Raw genomic sequence first — 6,000 nt, 5'->3', positions numbered from 1 at the left:
CTCTGGACCCAGTCCCACAGATCCATGTCTTTTCTGTGCTGAGGACCCCAAAAATGGATGCAGCACTGCAGGTGGGGTCTCATGAGAGCAGAGTAGAGGAGAAGAATCACCTCCTTCAACTTGCTGGCCCTCCTCTTTTGATGTAGCCCTGGATATGGTTGCCTTTTGGGGCTGTAAGCACACACTGCAGGTTCACATCCACCAGCAACCCCAAGTTTTTCTCCTCAGGCTGTTCTCTGAAACTTCATCTCTGAAACTTCGTCTGTGGTCATGTGTGGGATTGCCTCAACCTAGGTGAACCCCAAGTTTTTCTCCTCAGGCTGTTCTCTGAAACTTCATCTCCCAGTCTGTGTTCATGTGTGGGATTGCCTCAACCTAGGTCCAGCACCCTGCACATGAACTTGTTGAACCTCAATATGATCTTGTGGGCCCTCTTGTCAAGTTTTTCCAGATCCCTGTGGATGACTTTCCACGCTTTTGTTCTGTCACCCCCACCACTCAGTTTCTTGTCTCTGCAAACTTGCTGAGGGTGCTCTCAATCTGTCCGTCTGTGTCATTCACAAAGATATTAGAAAACACTGGTCTCAAGATAAAGGGCACAGCTCATCACCCGCCTCCCAGGCATGGAGTGAGGCTCACCATTTTGTAGTTCTCAGGGTCTTCCTTTTTACATTTTTAAAATTTTAGTGGGGGTTCTCTTTTCTCCAGTCGCTATAGGCTTTACCTGAACACCCTGAGTTCTCATAATATAGGGGAAAACTTCTTCCCAGAGAAAGAAGTAAAGACTAAAGAGATTGCTAAGAGTACAGTCAGCATCTTTGGAAGTTTTGAAGTTCTGAGAGGATAAGATTCAATGAGTTGAACCTAATTTCAGCAATGTCTTGAACCAGCATTAAACTGTACTGTAGTAACAATGAGAAGAAAACCCCTGGAAAAAAAAAATATATATATATATTTGCGTGTCAAGTTGTCTTGTTGAGGATTTTGTTCTGAATGACCATCTCTCTCTCTCTCTAGCAGCTGTGCAAGTTACTACTAGACTTGATACACATAATTCTGAGTAAAATCTGCTTTTTCATACTTATTTGCCACCAAGGAACATAAACTGCTCCAGTCACAGCGCATTTTGTGATGACCATGTCAAAGGCATTTGTGCCAGTCAATATGTGTTTATTGGCCATGCACTTCTTAATATGTCTGTCCATCAGAAACTTATTTCACAAATACTTGTGAGAGTATTTGTGAAATAATACAAGAGACATGGTTCAGTGTTGGCCATGCACTTCTTAATATGTCTGTCCATCAGAAACTTATTTCACAAATACTTGTGATCTCTGGTCTCAAGAGACATGGTTCAGTAAATTCACGTAAAATATACCTCTTTCTCTCTGTTTTGTTGCATTTTAAGTGGGAGTTACGTTAAAATTTTATTTATCTTTAGATAAGTAAGCAAATTAAATTAAAGCCTTACTTATGACTCTTCAGCCTGTTTCCTTTCCATTAGAATCAAAGGGGACACTATTAAAGAGGTTAGCTAGTAATTGCTGACAATCCTATCTAGCAGCATGAGTCTCACGCATAAATATACACAAGAAACTCATTTAAATGTTCTTAATTGTAATTATCCCATTTACCCCCTTAATACTATGAAAGTATTTTTGCAATGCTTTAAGAAATACATTTTATTCACCCAGTAGGTTCTGGAACCATTATTCTACATTGTGTAAATAGATATCCAGTCACATAATGATAGTCTTGTATCATTATATATTTAACTGGTTTTGAGTTCTGTTTACTTTTCAGCTACAAGTCCAGCATACCTATGAAAAGCAATGGTAAAAAACTTGGATATGTGCACAAACATCCAGTAGGCACACAATTAACCACTGGATCTGTAGAGATCACTGCAGCAACTTACTCATAATTCAGCTTTTCTCTAACCAGTAACAAAACTCGTCTGCAAGTTTTTATGAGGTCTAAAAACTAATACAGTTGCTATCAATGTAAACCCTTTACTGAGATGTAGAGGATGCAGAAAATCTGCCATCTACTTTGCAACAAAAAAGTAGATGGCAGATTTTTTGGTACAACCAAAACCAAGGATTACATCAGTGAGAACAACTGCTTCCTTAATCTAGAATGGAAGGGTGAAGGACCAATCCTGAGAAAACATCAAACCTTTTGCAACATCATTTGTAAGGCTTTTTCAACTTTTAAAAGATGTTATCATCAACTGCTCTGAAAATAACTTCTGTTCTTAAGTTAGAAGCAAAACATGGCAAAACAAGCAGGCAGTCAGACTAATATTACTTTTATGACTTCAGAGTTCAGACCTTGTAAAAAAACAGAGTTTTTGAGGTTTCAATACAGCAGGACCCCTACTGCCAGCCATAATGACTTGTGATTTGTATGAATCCTTTTGAAAAACTGGAGTCCATGAGGATTTGCCTTTAGCTTATTCTTCTGAGAAGAGAGAAGAAGAATTTCTGTCCAGATAATACCAAAAGACTCCTTCCACACCCAGCACTCAGTGATTAGCCACCCAACAAGATATCCAGAGCAGATGCTCTGTGATTTACACTGGCTTTAAAAGGGTATTGCTCTTTCGTTACTGCCCAGCTAGATTTGGAATTTGTAAAAGGCTGACACACAGTTTGACAACTTCCACTAACCTGAATGGGAAACAGTCCTGTGGTGACAGGATCCCTTCACAGAGCACTAACACCAGGTAAGCAATCAAAAAGAGCATGCTGACATGTTCATCTGGAGTAAAACACATGCCAGGAAGTGATGTTGTGTCTTCTTCACACTTCCAAAATCATCTCCCAGATGTATGGTCTGTGCAGGGCTGGAAGGAAGAGTCAGATCTTTTATTAGTGTGCCAGTTTCGCTTAGTTGGCAGCTGGGGTTAAACCATGACAATTAAAAAGCTGCAGACTTGTTTAATCCAAACACACTAGAATTATATGGAGAGACAAGTTGTATAAATGTTGAATTTGGCTTAAAGATTGCATCAGTACAGACAGATCCCTGGCTATGTAAATATATTTATTTGTTTATACATTGCACTTGTACGCTATACACTGTATATATGAAAATCTTTGTCTGTGTTAGAAAGAACTAAAGAAAAAATATTTCCACAAAATACTGTGTTGGAAAAGGTGATAAAACAAAAAAAACCCTTAATTTGCATTTAACACTGAAAAGTGACTGGCTTGCCATGGATTTTCATGGTTTGAGGAATACATCCAAGTGAAAATAAAAAAAAAAAGTGGCAGGCTGCTGGTTAACAACACATTGAACCTAAATTAATAGGAAACAGCATTCAGATACCCACTGCTCCCAAACCTGCCTCCATCCCTACCTCACGTTTTCATTTTTCATAATTTTTGTTTTCCTTTCAGACTTCTTCTCACACCTCCATTGAAGGCTGCACAAATGGTGAAAATTATACTGTTCCCTGCATATTTTTCTTTAGGGAGGTCTTTTTTGTAAATTTCTTTCAAATCATGTATGAGCCTTCTTGTCACTCTTTCACACTGGAGAGAGGAGCTAATGAGAAGTGAGAGGTCACAGACATATAGAAAATACAACACAAGGCAGATGAATTATTTGGATAAAAGAAGTGGGAGATGATTAATTTGAGAGGGACAACATAATCCTTCTTCAAAATATGACCAAAATACTGCCACTGCATTCCCAAAATGTAAAACAAGTCACAACCTTCTTTTTTTCCCAGATGTTTTTGTGCTCTGGCAGATGACCAGAAGGTATCTACTGAGTTTCAGAGACAGCAGAAACTTATTGTTTACCAAAAGATAGGGAAGGACTTGGGACATGTGGCCTGAAACCCTGCTGGACCCAGTTAAATATTCTTTCACCTCAATTTGTCTCATGACGAAGACTTTCAGTGGCAACTAGGTAGAGCAGTAGACCCTCTTCTTGATCAGCAATTGTGCCACAAGGTCCCAGATATAGGCAGTCACCCTCTGGCTCCAAACCTCTTTAACTTACAGCTCTCTCAGGCCTGATACTCTCATGTAGTTCCCTGGCAGATGTGTGGCAGGAGTAGGAAAGCCAGAAACCATTGAATTTGAGCAGTTACTGTTAGGTGGAGAGGCTGAGCAATAACCAGTTGAGCAGACAGTAGCTCTAAATGATGCTGTCAGATATTCAAGAGAAGAGAGTTTTTGTTTTCACCTGCCATTGCTAAGCAAACCTGAGAATGAGGACTGCAGGTTTCCCTGGTATGCCATGTGCTGTGTTTAGATTAAAAAAGACCAAAAAAAACAAAACAAACCAAACACCATTGGTGGTAACACATGAGGAAAAAAAATTTAAAATATATATCTTGTGGGGAGGAAAAACAAAAGGAAAAAAAAAGCCAAACAAAAACATGTATATGTCATTTCTAGAAGATGTCTATGGAGCAGGTTCATTTCATCTTCCACTTCATATTGTCTCTGCCTATAGGCAGGTTGGGATAGAATTGAAAGCTGGCATCTTTTGCTATCTGTCCTACAGGGGCAGAAACAGCTGTATCAAATGCAAGAGCAGAGATTAATGGGGGCATTTTCCCTGACCCTTTTTCATTTTCTTTTGTAAGTTATAACAGCACAGCCACTTGTGCTTATTACATTGCACTTTGTGATTTAGGGCTTGAGATTCTGTGCTAAGATAAAAGGAGGTTAAGAAATGAAAGGGTGGGGGAATGAAAGAGGGAAGACAAGTACAAGAAGAGAAATTCAGACAACATGAGAAGACTTATGTCCTTTGAACCAATAAATAAGTGCAAGGTAGGAAGTAATAGAAATAGTTAATCATAGCATACTTCAGCACAGATGACTAAAACAACAGCCTCAAAGGCACAAGTGGCAGCAGTGGCAAAGCCAATCTATTGGCAGAAAGGAGGTGTAAGGTAGCAAAGGAGATTAAATAGCAATGAAGAAGAGCCAGTCAGTAGGCCTGGCTGTGCTATAACATTTAGCTGGACAAACTATATCGCAGGAAAAAGCAAGCTGAACAAAAAAAAATTAAAGAATTTTCCACAGAATATCAGAGAAGAGAACATGGGAAGTCAGAGATAAAGTCTCATCTGTGGCCCTGAAGGACAGAAAAATGGAGTTCCTTCTAGGCGGTGCAGCTGGAATTTGGTTTTTCACCAACTGCTCAGGAAAAAACTATGAACTTGTTCTACTCACATTGTGTTACTAGCTGTTTCTAGTTGAAGTTCAGAAGTTTCTCCAGAGACATGTTATACTATATGCTCATGAAGATTGCAAAATAGGCTAGAAATAAAATTCCTCAATCTTTCAAACACAGGTGGCTGCCAGGAGTCTTGGATAAGTACCTATTTCTTGATTGTTTCTTGAGAATGAATGGCAGCATTGATAACAGGTGATGTATTCTGGTGTTTTGGAAGGAAAATGAGAGAGTAGCAGCTGGGATGTGTGGGTGGGTGATGCTGTAGTTGACAAGGAACCGGTAACCAACAAAAGGGTGGAGAAGAGGAAAAAAGATTTTGTTACTAAAGGAAGTTAAGGATATCATTCCATTTTGTTTGCAATGAGAAAGTTCATATGTCATAATCTGTAGTAAGGTACAATAGCTGAAAATTCAAGGGAGACAAACTCAAATGTATAATTGACATTGAAGATAATTAGTCATCATGATGGATTATCTCATTATGTTTCCAAGCTATGTGTTCTTTTTAAGTTAAAATTTACTACCTTAATAAAAACATTTAAAAATCAAATTAGGCATACTCTAGGAATGCTTCATAGACCCCTTAGATGAATCCATTACTAATTTAAAAATATAACACCTGTTAAAGATTAGCTTAATTTCATAGTACAGTGTATATCAAGTATTTCTAGTATTTATAAAATTAATTTAAATTAAAACAACACATGTAAAGTTAAGAAGGTGAAATATTTGTCTCTTTTGACCTGGCTTCTGCTCTTTTTATTAAAACTATTTAATAGTTTGTACACACTATCA

Source organism: Passer montanus, unplaced genomic scaffold, assembly GCF_014805655.1.
Source record: "Passer montanus isolate IOZ18808 unplaced genomic scaffold, ASM1480565v1 scaffold27, whole genome shotgun sequence".
NCBI classification, from domain to species: domain Eukaryota; kingdom Metazoa; phylum Chordata; class Aves; order Passeriformes; family Passeridae; genus Passer; species Passer montanus.
The sequence above is the reverse complement of the archived record's forward strand: the minus strand, read 5'-3'. Positions refer to the sequence as shown.